Source organism: Pituophis catenifer, unplaced genomic scaffold, assembly GCF_029215685.1.
Source record: "Pituophis catenifer annectens isolate HBS135680 unplaced genomic scaffold, rPitCat1.0.hap2 SCAF_14, whole genome shotgun sequence".
NCBI classification, from domain to species: domain Eukaryota; kingdom Metazoa; phylum Chordata; class Lepidosauria; order Squamata; family Colubridae; genus Pituophis; species Pituophis catenifer.
Genome location: NW_027256894.1, coordinates 8,075,138 through 8,088,498, shown reverse-complemented (window position 1 = coordinate 8,088,498; position 13,361 = coordinate 8,075,138).

Sequence of the window (13,361 nt, the reverse complement as noted above, 5' to 3'; positions counted from 1 at the left end):
GCCTTAGTCAGGCCAGCCTCGGAGTTGACACTACCATTAATATAAAACATTATGTCAATGCAATGAAATAAAAGTGAAATCTAAAAAGCTATAACAACTAGAGTGATAGAGAAGGACGGAGTACAAGAAGACAACTGAGCTAGCTTAATCAAATTCCGCAAACCTCAGAATTAAAGTAGAAAATACAAAAAAAAAAAAACCCAGTTACATCAATTAGCAAGTAACATTAATCGTCACTAGTCCATTCTGTTTGGGTTCTGCAGACATTTAAATCAACGTAACCACTTATCAGCCAGCAGGTATTGAAAATAAAACTAAGGGGGTTTACCCATTTCATGGTATCAACAGCTGGAAATGCTGACGGAGGCCAAGCACCATATAATTTCAATGATTAATGAGAGAAAATAGACTGAAGACTGGCAGCCTGATTTCTTAGTGTTTTTTTTTTTAACAAAAAGAAGTTGACTTGCTGTCTGATAAATAGTAGTGTAGAATATTTTTAATATGCCGTAGAGTTACAGCAATTCCTACTTCTGACGGTAATCGAAGCTGGATGCCTGCAGAGCACACACAAAATTTAACTGACTGCAACTCAAGAAGCCAATCGATAGTGCTATTTTAAATGGAATTCTGGAACAGGGAACAGCAGTACAGTAAATGATTTCTGCAATGATCAGAGTCTCTAATTCCCTTGGAGCAAAGGGGGAAGGGAAGCTAGGGCAGAGATGGGGCAAGGATGCTATACGTACCCCCAAGAGGCCAGCGCCACCAGGCCTTCCCTTCTCCCTTTGGCCCTTCAACAGTCAATTCCCCAGAAGCTGTGTTCACACAACACACCGATCCAGATCATGATCCATAAAGGCATTTCCCTAAGAGGTTATATGCTGGTTTAGGGCAGGGGTCGGCAACCTTAAACACTCAAAGAGCCATTTGGACCCGTTTTCCACAGAAAAGAAAACACTGGGAGCCACAAAAGCCTTTTGACATCTAAAATGAAGATAACACTGCATACATCATTTTTTACCTTTATGCTATGCATTAAAAAAACCTATTGTGTGCTGCATTTATGAAATCAATGACCTGCTACAGAGAAAACACATTTTTATTTCTGCATGCAACAAAAACATTTTGAACTCCGGAAAAAAAAAAAAAGATGGGCCAAAAAGCTCAATAAATCACGTGCCAGCGGGTGTCACACATTGGTGGTTGTGACGCATATTTTGAGCGACAGGGAGCTGCAGCAGAGGGATGATAGAGCCTCATGCGGCTCGAGAGCTGCAGGTTGCAGACCCCTGGTTTAGGGCAATGGTTAATGCAGTTCCTTGTGGCTTGTTGTGTTAAGCCAACATAGTCCTTTGGGTTTCCATCCCCAGGATTGCCCATCTCACAAACACAGCTCTGGGTGATTGATAATTTAAAAAAAAAAAGTACAATGTGGAAAATAAATCTGGCAGTTAGAACAACTAATCAGTGGAACAACTTGCCTCCAGAAGTTTTAAATGCTCCAATACTGGAAGTTTTTAAGAGGAGATTGGATAACCATTTGTCTGGAACGGTAGAGGGTCTCCTGCTTGAACTGTGGGTTGGACCTCCAAGGTCCCTTCCAATTCTGTTATTCTGTTCTATTCTAAATACATCCCACAACCAACTAAAACACCAAGCAGTTGACAAAGACACCATACCAACAGGGTGGGCTCAAAATCCAACAGATTCTGACAGGTTCGGGAGAACCGGTAACAGAAATTTTGAGTAGTTCGGAGAACCAGCAAATACCACCTCTGGCTGACCCCAGAGTGTGGTGGGAATGGAGATTTTGCAATATCCTTGCCCCAGGAGTGGGGAGGGAATGGGGACTTTGCAGTATCCTTCCCCTGCCATGCCCACCAAGCCACGCCTACCAAGCCACACCACGCCCACCAAGCCACGCCCACAGAACCGGTAGTAAAAAAAAATGAATTTCATCACTGGCTCAGTTACTCTCTTGCCCCTATGACCAGGAAAACACGCAGGGCTTCAAGCTTTCTGAACGGTGAGCAGAGTCACACAATGGATGAAGACCCAATTACAGGTGCTCCTCAACTTACGACTACAATTGAACCCAAAATGTGTATTGTTAAGCAAGACAGCTGTTAAGTGAGTTTTGCCCCATTTATAACTTTTCTTGCCACAGTGGCTAAGTGAATCACTGCAGTCATTAAGTGAGTAACATGGTTGTTAAGTGAATCTGGCTTCCTCATTGATTTTGGTTGTCAGACGGTCACCAAAGCGGATCACATAACCAGGGACCACTGCAAACGTCATAAATACGAGTTTGTTGCCAAGCATCTGAATTTTGATCACATGATCACGGGGATGCCGCAACGGTCGTAAATCTGAAAAATGGACATAAGTCACTTTTTTCAGGGCTGTTATAAATTTGAACGGTCACTAAATGAATGATCGTAAGTCAGGACCAGAGGTGGGTTTCAGCAGGTTCTGACCAGTTCTGGAGAACCGGTAGTGGAAATTCTGAGTAGTTCGGAGAACTGGTAGTAAAAAATTCTGACTGGCCCCACCCCCGTCTATTCTCTGCCTCCCGAGTCCCAGCTGACCGGGAGGAAATGGGGATTTTGCAGTAACCTTCCCCTGGAGTGGGGAGGGAATGGAGATTTTACAGTATCCTTCCCCTGGAGTGGGGAGGGAATGGAGATTTTACAGTATCCTTCCCCTGCCACACCCACCAAACCATGCCACGCTCACCAAGCCACGCCCACAGAACCAGTAGTAAAAAAATTTGAAACCCCCCACTGGTCATGACCTACCTACTTGCTACCTAGTGAGAAGATTACCTGCAGGCATGGAATTCGTATGGCCAAATATAATATGGGACTCATTTATACACAATACTGTGTTAAAAAGCAGGATAATTATACAACGATCAAAATTCAGATGCTTGGCAACCAGTTATGTATTTTTGACAATTGCATGTCCCAGGGTCATATAATCACCAGTTGTAACCTACCAGCCAGCAGAGTCAATGGGGAAGTCAGATTTGCTTTGCAGCTGCAGTGATTCGCTTAATAACTGTGGCAAAAAGGTTGTAAACTGGGACACTTAGCAACTGTCTCACTTAGCAATGGAAATTTTGGGCTCAGTTATTGAGAACAATCTGAATATTTGCATTAGATGAGAACTATAAGTTTCCTAAAATGATAACACAATATTGTTGGTTGTATTTCCCCCCCCCCTTTTTTTTTTTTAAAAAAAGCACCTTCTTTGTGTGTGTTTCTCTTTTCTTTGACAATGTATGCATTTGTATTATAATTCATCTTGTGCTTTGCTCCTTTCCCCCCCCCCCCCTTTTCTTTTTAGTCATTATTTTAAAAGCGATTTTAGAAAGGTGAGCCAAGACAGGCAGCCGGCTGTTCCCAGAGGCGACTTAAAATTCCCTTCTATTCTGCAAATTCTTGCAGTTGGGAATCCTGTTCTTTGGTGAACTTAACAAATTGGTTAATCCCCCAATGATGGATTCCAGCATTTCGTCTTTCTGGAAAGGCAAAAGGAGACTTAAAAGAAGAACAGTTAAGGGAGAGTTTTTTTAAAAAAATGTCCAGGGAAGTATATTATTTTGTCTCTTGGCAGATGAGCACTGGTTCCTCTAAGGTAATTCTTTTCTGGAAAGAGAGCCCAGCCAGCCAGGACCAGGTAAAAAACTGACTTGTCATTGTCCCTCTCTTTCTCCAAGGACCGAATCCAGACTCTGCAAAGTCTGGAGCATCGTTCCCTTTTCTCATAAAACAATCAAACAGCCATAAACATGATTCATGGTTAAGGAGGAGCAACAGCAGCGGAGACTCAGCTCTATGTGCCAAAGGGAGATCGGCCATTTTCTTTTCCTCCCCAGACAAGGTCATCTCTGAAGGCCAGAGTGTTGCGGCCCGCCAGCAGCCAGCAGAGTTGGCAGCAGTGTCAGTGTCGAGTGTCACAGCTCCCCTCAACACCATATGGACCGGAGGGGCGGGACATGCGGCGAGCCAGAGGAATATGACATGCAACATTGAATACGACGACAGGCGATGCCGAAGACAATGGCAATAAACACGGGTGTTGGTGGCGGTAACATGGCTAAGGTAAATGCGGTGAGGTCACTTAGATGTTGGTGCTAGATGGCTAGTGGGTCTCGGTGAGTCAGGCTGTGAGCAGGCGGACAGCCCGATTCCCATACTTTGATGGCAAGCTGACAGAGCTGTACAGACAGATGACGTAACAAAGGAGGGGCTCACACAGCACCTCTGCGGCGGATTCAAACAGCAGCTGAGAGCAATCAGGAAATCGGAACACAGAAGACAGTATAAAGCGAGCTGAGAGACAGATGCCCTCAGTTCCGACTTTAATCTGCTCTAGCAGTCCGACTTTCACCTGATGCTGTCGAGTAACTACCATTAAAACCAGGTTTGCATCACTTTCATTGTTGGTTTGCTTACCTTGCCCAGTGCTAGCACAGACACTGAGGGATAGCTGAGAGTCAGAGAGTGAGGAGGTTGGGGAGGAACATGGGCCAGTCCTGGGGGCTGGGAAAAGCTCGAACGAGGGCTCTGCATCAGAGGCAGAGAGGGAGCTAGGCAGCAGTGAGGCAGAGGAACAGCTGGAGCCTGTTCCCAGTGTGCGCATGCGCAGAGCTGCCAGAAGACAAGAACAACTCAGAAAGCAGGGTTGATTTGGGAGTAACGCCACACCTTGGAGGTGCTTGGCCCCTCCCATAGGAAGCAAAAGAGGAGTGAATGGGGAGGGGGCTTTTGCAGGAAACAATTAGTTCGGTCAGTTGTTTCAAGAGTGGGACGATCTGTCCGTGAATGCCAGAGACTCTGTGCCAAGTTTTGCCTTGCCCTGTGTTTGGAAACTAGTTACCTGGCAGCTTTCCAAGCGAGATAAGGTCTGTGTTGATAAATATTCCTTTGAAAGACTGTTTGGACAGGCCTTGCTGACTGTGAATGAAAGGAATTCACAGTTGTGTAAATAAAAGGGGTTTTGCCAGGACCAAGACTCTGCTTCCTGCTTTTTAAGGGAGCCTAGGTCAGAACACACTGGGGCAAGGCCCAGCCAAGGCCCTGTGATGTCATTCTTCACAAACAGAAACAGAGGAGGTTGCAATGCTGCCTTGGCAAAGCCAGGTGAGTTTGGTGTCTGAAAGATGCGAGCAAGCAGAGCCTCTCGTGAATAGCAAAAGTCAGTAAGATCTACCTACCTATTTACAAGAATCTCCCCCAGACTTCTTGCCTTCCCCTAGGAATGCTGAGATGAGGCTTCGGAGATCTTGGAGGAGATCAAGCTTATGCTGCTTGCAGTGGTGCATGGATTCCAAGCTAGGCCCTCTCTTGACCCCCTCATTCCAGTTTCCCAACATAGCGCCAGGCATTAGGCTGTGTGGGTTAGGCCTTAGTGCAAAGGCTGAGCCTTCTCAAAGGTGGTTTATTCAATCGGGGATAATTAAATGCAAACCAGGCCAGGGAAAGCAATACAACTGGCTGAGGCAGGCAAGAAAAACATTCAGCCTAGTCAGGAAAAGGGAGACCAGGGCCATCTTGATTTGAACCATCCAAAAAAGGACCTTCATTTCAAGAAGGCAGAAGAAACCGAGGAGTTAAGCCAGAATATAAAGCAGGCATTGGGGAAGCAAAGGATCTAGTCATTCTTCATTCTCCCCCAACGTCGCCCTGATGCGGGCAGGCAATGTTCCTGCCAGGCTGATCAAGCTTTAATGAGGCAGCTTTCCTGACCAGCTGCTCTCTTCCGATCTAAAGAGAATGGGGAAATTTTCAATTTGTCTTTCTAGTCTCACCTTGAGAAGAAAGAAAAATAACAGGCTGATAAAAGGCGCTTGACAGGCAAAGAAACATCACCCCAGTGAGGGTACATTGGAGCCCTAAAGGATCCCATTCCTAAAATTCACTTCACCAGAAGGAAAAGGATAGAGGTCAAGGTAGCTCCCTCACCTGAGAACTCCTTGGTCAAATCCTAGAGTCCTGGAGACCAAATTCTACAGTTCTACCTATTGGCCAAATCCTAGAGTTCTGCATATGCTCAGAAGCACTCCTGCAGAGACAATCGATTTTGGGGATTCCTTGCTAGCAGGACTACCAGATTCTGTAACAGCTTTGTTCCCTAGGCCATCCGTCTGGTAAACTCACAAGATTCGTTTTTCTCACCATAAACATGTATACATCCGAACTAGACTGGGTTGTTTCTCTGTGCAATATAATATATGTGGCTATATACATAATTTTGTGTTTATTTATCTTGTCATGTTTATATAAGGTAAAATTGGAGGTGGTGATCCTGTTTGCAACAAAATTTCATTTTTAATGTATGCCAGTTAGTGTACATTCAAATTGACAATAGTTATTCTATTCTGTTCTGTTCTGTTCTGTTCTGTTCTGTTCTGTTCTAAATTCCAAAATTCCATTCCAATCCATTCCATTCCATTCCGCTCCGCTCCGCTCCGCTCCGCTCCGCTCCGCTCCGCTCCGCTCCACTCTATTTCTATTCTATTCTATTCTATTCTATTCTATTCTATTCTATTCTATTCTATTCTATTCTATTCTATTCTATTCCATTCCATTCCATTCCATTCCATTCCATTCCATTCCATTCCACTCCACTCCACTCCACTCCACTCCACTCCATTTCTATTTCTATTTCTATTTCTATTTCTATTTCTATTTCTATTTCTTCTATTTCTATTTCTATTTCTATTTCTATTTCTATTTCTATTTCTATTTCTATTTCTATTCCATTCCATTCCATTCCATTCCATTCTATTCTATTCTATTCTATGTTAGATTTCTCTTCTGCCTTTTGCCTACAACCTCAAGATAACTGTAACTAAAACTGTACAAATCATCTTTGGAATATGATTGTCTCTAGTCTTGCAACCCTCTAGATCTTTTTGAATGCACTCCAGAGATCCGGATTAATCAGTTTAGATCCTTGCATGTCGAGTCGCCCTGCCTCGTGAAATGAATTACTGGTACAGCGCAGATGTATTCTGAATCACCCAGTATGAAACTCTGCCCAGTTTCTGAAGCTCCTGAGTTGAAATGCAAATATATTGTTAAATTATTGCATTACAAACAGGGTTTGTCTTCCTAGTAAACATTCAAAAGATCAGCCTGATAGCTTGTAATGATTCCCTCAAGCTTATTTTTAAGATTATAATTGTCTTAAAGATGCAAATGTGTGATTTGACACTGAACTTCCCAAAATGTAAAGAAAAAGATCTAGTTCCACAAAACTTGTATATTTCGTCATGATGTTTGTTTGGAAACAGATTCACTGCATTCTAAATGTTAATAACCCTTTGTGGAAAAAGGAACCGCTCTCACAGCTTTCTTTGTTAATTGGGTCAAAAAAGAGAATTTCAGTATGAGTAATTAAAACTACACAAATGGAATTCAGGCTCCTACACAGCTATTAAAAACAGACAACTTTTCCCTGACATCTGGCTTCCCTATTTATTCTCCTACCTGCTCAACAGAAGAGTTTTGTATAATATAAGAATTATTTTCCAGTTGATTTTTTCACACGCCCCAAACTTTACACTGAAGATGTTACCTAATCAGCTAGTGAAGCCTCTGCAAACAAAGAAGTTCTAAGCAGCAAGGAGTCCACCAGCTTTTCCTCTGCAGAAAGATGCTTGATGGTGTAATGTTGCACACACCAAAGACTCAAAAAAGAGGCCCACAAAATCAACAGAACTAATACCCAGGAAGCAGAAGAAAGTTCTGACTATTCAAGATGGATATCAAAAGTGTTTTTGAAACTCTTCTCCACCTGATTTAGAGGTGGTCACTTAAAATCCAGGTGGCTTCAGGTGGTTCCAGGTAGATAGTTGGATAGATGGATAGATGGATAGACGGATAGATAGACAGATGGATAGATAGGTGGGTGGGTGGATGGATGGATGGATGAAGGACAGACAGATAGACAGACAGAAGAGAAAGAGGGAGGGAAAGAGAAAAAGAGGGAGAGAGAGAGAGAAGAGGGAGGGAGGGAGGGAGGGTGGGAAGGAGGTTAGGATGGCAATTGAGGCTATGGAGCCTTAATGGCAAACAAGTGTCAGATGCCCTATAGCCGATGCCCCTTCTGAATGCTTTCCATTGAACCCCAAACAGACAATAATTTTTAAAAAGCAGACTATTCATAGATAGCCTTCAATTACTCTCTCTCACTAAGCATGTGGAAAAACATCACATCATCTCAGGGAATTTCTCCAAAATGTCCATCTCCTTTGAAAGGATTGTAAAAAGGACAAACGCTGTTTCATGAGGCTTGAAAGAATTGTAAAACCTCTTTTCTCCAACCTCATGAGACCAGTTCAACATAAAAGTGCAAGGGGTGGGGATTCCCTCTAATGCTATCTGAAATACTTCAGTTAGATATTTTTCTGTATCTCCCACTCATCTGAGAGATCCCATCCAAAAGAAGATGTTCCCATAAATAGACATCCCAACTATAGTTTTGAATAAATAATTCAAATAATCCATACTTGCTTACTGATGGCTTTTCAATAGAAACCAGTTTGGCTTTAATAATTTAACCATTTTTGTTACATTTGTAAGTGAGTCAACTATTAGCCACAATCCTGAGTACATATCTCTAGTTGTTCAAGACTTTGCTGGTCTTGGTCAATGAAATAACAATAATAACAACAATTACCTCAACAACAAACTTTTTAAAAAGGGAAACGCTGCATTTTCTATGCTGGGATGCTGGCAGGTGTTTTTATGGCATAGATACGCAATGTTTAGTAGTCTGGGGGAATTAATAAAGCCTGATTTGTAAATTGGCAAGACAGATGCTTAAAAAAAGTTTAAAATGAAGCAATTTCTCTATACATTCTTTGCAGGCCTGTTGAGGGTAAATTGCCCTCTGCAGAACACAGCGGTATACCAGGCAGAATTGCAACACAGATACTTCCAAACTCTGAACGTTTTAGTAAAAAGAATAGTCTTTACTGTGATAGTTCAAACAAAGCTTCTCGTAAACAAAGATAAAGCTTTCAATACAAAACATTGTTGCTTACATTTCTAGTTCCGTAACTCCGACACAATATCTCTCAGCAATAACATCACGAGTAGGAGTGAGCAGTATCAGCAAAGCATAAGTGAGTGTGCGAAAGAAAAAGGGGAAGGGGAATTGCTGAGCTTACTGTCTTCCTTATATTTCTGTTTCAACCAATTATTCAATTAGTTACTTAACAGTAGTTAAAGTCATAGTACACATTTTTGATATATTATCTACCCAACTGAGGGATGAGGATCCAACAAGGCCAAATATATAATCATCATTTTATGGACCCCTCATTTTGTAGGTTTCCTTTTATCTATGTTTTTTTTAAAAAGAGTTTTATAAGTTATAACCATTTCCATCTGATTCACAGTAAAATAATGGCCCACAATCTTTTCTCTTTCACTTTCTCTCTCTCTGCTCCCTCCCTTTTATTTAATTTTCTTTTTCCCCAACAGAGTTACCAAGTCTGTTTTGCAGAGCCCCGTTTGAAATAACCACTGCAAGAATCAGCAACATCCAGCAGCTTAATAGAAAGGAGTCCATTTTAAATGAAGGCATATAAGCCTGTAAATGCTGTCTCTGAGCTTCCTGAAAACCTAGTACAAATTTTCCCCCAACTAGGTTCAACAATCAGTAGTGAAAATGTGGAGAGAGAGTGGGGGACAGAGGGACAGAGAAAGAGAGAGGGAAAGAGAGAGAGAGAGAGAAAAGAGAGAGAAAGAGAGAGAGAAAGAAAGAAAGAAAGAAAGAAAGAGAAAGAAAGAAAGAAAGAAAGAAAGAAAGAAAGAAAGAAAGAAAGAAAGAAAGAAAGAAAGAAAGAAAGAAAGAAAGAAAGAAAGAAAGAGAACTTGGCTTGAGATGATCATGGGAACCAATCTGTTTCTGGCTACTTTTTCCTTTGCATTTAATTCTCCATGATAGACTTTAAAAAGCTGATCCTTTATCAAACCCCTCACACGTAAAAGGGGTTCTTGAGTGAGTATATAACTTGCCTTCATTTGGATCAGGCCTGGAACAAAGTCTTTCTGGAAGGATTACCCCCCCACCCCCATTCTCACAGTGATCTGCTATCTGCCAACTGTGGTTTCCAGAGTTGGACTGAAGCATTACAGTGTCTTCACTGAGTTTAGGTCTGTTCTGCCTTCACTCAGGCAGACTTTTGCCATCTCAGGACAGATCGAACATTCACTTTCAAGTTGTTTCTGCTTTTAAAAATCACATCTATGCAATTCTTGTGTAATGCAATTTTAAAACATCCATTTGAGGTTTCTAGGCATGGTATTTTCCCAACCCCACACCCCACCCTCCAAAATAAAACTTATAAATTGGACGTTGGTAGCAATTTTAATCTAAAGCCGAATGGCATTCAGTTTGTGGGAAGTTTCCTGAGATGGATGACCATTGTGTCGACTTCCTGCTTCCCCTAACACTTTTGTTTTCCACCTAAACTGCACGGATTAAATCTCCCCTAAATACAAATGAAACTGCAGCAGCCGAAAGTTTATTCGTCTTTAAAAGAAAAACAGGTTTGTGGCATTTTGTCGCCGAGATTAACAGGTGACCTTTCGCCAAGGCATTCACTAAACTCCACCGTTGAGCTGCTAACAAAATGCACCAAATTGCAGCATCGTAGTTTTAAGAGCCTGGTGCTGGTATCTCAACGCATTGTGCAGCAGTCCTTAGCGAGTAGCAGGGAAGCCTCAAATTACACACCCATCGGCTTTCTCAAAACCCAGATACACTTGGAGCCGTTTGAAAACTGTGGTCCAAACTGCCTGCTTTGACCAGATATCAGTTTAAAGCCCCGTTATATGTTTTTTTTGCTATCCAAACCGTTTCCTGGAGGATCTTTAGAGACTTGGCAAAATCTCTCCTGCATCTCTCCACCCTGCTGCCTCAGCAAATTTTTTCCAGTCCCTGCTACCCCTGATGCGCTCATGCAGAAAAAAAAGGAGAAAAAGAAGCAATACAGCTCACAAAAGAAGAAATATTTCTTACCCAAAGTAGCAAATGCCTCCTGCCTGACAGCCAACCCGTCCGTTCATTTGTTCCTCGGTTGTTTCTCCTTCTGTTTGTTCAGCCGTCGGCTGTTCAGATGGAGCAGCCGGGGCGGGGTGGGGAGAGAGAGAGAGAGAGAGATTAGGAGGAGTAAATCTCTGGGAGAGGATTGAACCCACTGAGGATGCGCGACCAGGTAAGGCGAGATGGAAAAGTGAGGGAGGAGGAAGTCCAGCCACTCACTGGAGAGCAAAAAAGGGAGATTCCCCCCTTGTCAGATCCACTCCCACGCCACCCACTCAGTTGATTGTGGGTGGGTGGGTGGGGGAGTGACAAAGAGTCTGCTGGCAGATCGGATGAGGCAGGGAATTATAGCAGATGTGCAGCCTTGAACTTCGTCAGGAAATTGATGGTGCTCAGCGTGGGAGGATGGCGGGGAGAGACAATAGCCCATATTAGAAAAGGAAGGCGCTTTTAATGCATCGGCCATTCTGGGTTTCTCTTTACTAGTCTTCAGAGGGGGAGGAAATACTAGTGCCAAGCAGGGAAATACTCCTGCAGAATATTTTATTGTCGGAGAATGGGGAAATATGTCAACTAGCCAAGTTTACGGAGGCAAAGCTGAGGGATGGAGTGGAAGGGGTGTGACTCTTCACTTTTCTCTGATATTATACCTAATTTTTTTTTAAAAAAGTATGGCTTTTTAAAAAGGACAAACACTTTGATCAGATATTGTTGAACTCTGATGAAAAATGAATTAAGAAAATATATAATTTTTTTTTACTAAACTGGAAAATGGAGGACGGACAAGTAAAAGACACAATGACACAGTGGGTAAAAAAAAAAAACCTTTGGTTATAATATACAATTAGAGAAATGGCAAAATTTATGGGAAAGTAACAAAAGTGCGTATAGTCAAGGCTATGGTTTTCCCAGTTGCAATGGATGGCTGTGAAAGTTGGACCATAAGAAAGGCTGAGCGCCAAAGAATTGAGGCCTTTGAACTCTGGTGCTGGAGGAGACTCCTGTGAGTCCCTTGGACTGCAAGGCGATCCAACTGGTTAGTCCTAGAGGAGATCAACCTTGACTGCTCTTGAGAAGGCCACATCCTGAAGATGAAACTCAAATAATTTGGCCACTAATGAGAAGGAAGGACTCCCTGGAGAAGAGCCTAATGCTGGGAATATTTTGAGGGCAAAAGAAGAAGGGGAGGACAGAGAACGAGGTGGCTGGATGGAGTCACTGAAGCAGTAGGTATGAGCTTAAATGGACTCCAGAGGATGATAGAGGACAGGAAGGCCTGGAGGAACGTGGTCCATGGGGTTGCGATAGGTTGGACACGACTTCGCAGCTAACAACATGGGAAAGGAACTATAAATTGACAATGGCACCTTCTTATCAAGAAAATTTGTGTAAAATGTTTTATAGATAGCATTTACCATCTGCTAGGTTAGCTAAAATGCTTAAAAATATGTCTAGCAAATGTTGAAAAAACATAACCAAAAAAATGGGCACTTATTATCATATGTGGTGGACTTGTGTAAAAGCAAAAAAAAAAAATTGGGCAAAAAATACATAAGTGGTTAAAAAGGATAATAGTGAAAACATGCAGATTTTAAATCTGCACTGTTTTTATTAGGTATAATATCAAACTGTTGGCTTTTCTCTTTCAGGATGCCACCTTCTCGCCAAGGGTCTGCAGCATCCTTCCTTGCTCAAGTGAAGAGCCTGGACTGCCATCTGTCAAAAATGGTGTAGGGTCTCTTGCTTGGGTAGAGAGTTGGACAGAGTCCCTTCCAACTCTGTTAATCTGTATCTGTATCTAAATTTCGGCTCAATCCCAAACCAGGGGAGAGGGAGACCTGGATAACTCTTCCATGGGTTCCATATCTAATCACAGTCATTTCCAAGGGAGAATTCTTGACTTTAGAGACGGTTAGCAAAGTTCACCTACTCCTGAAAACAATGTAGAGAAATTGCCCACTCCATCTAGCTGGGGCATAATATCTAAAGATATTACTACATCTTAGAATACAGGGAGTCCTCAATTTACAACAAAAGGTCATTTAGTGACCTTTTCAAAGTTAAAACGATACTGAAAAAAAGTGACTTGTGACCGTTTTTCACACTTACGACCGTTTCAGCATCCCCGTGGATACTAGATCAAAATTCAGATGCTTGGCAACTGACTCATATTTATGATGGTTGCAGTGGTCATGCGATCGCCTTCTGGCAAGCAAAGTCAACGAGGAAGCTCAATTCACTTCAAACAACCAGGTCACTAATTGCAGTGATTCACTTAACAACTGTGGCAA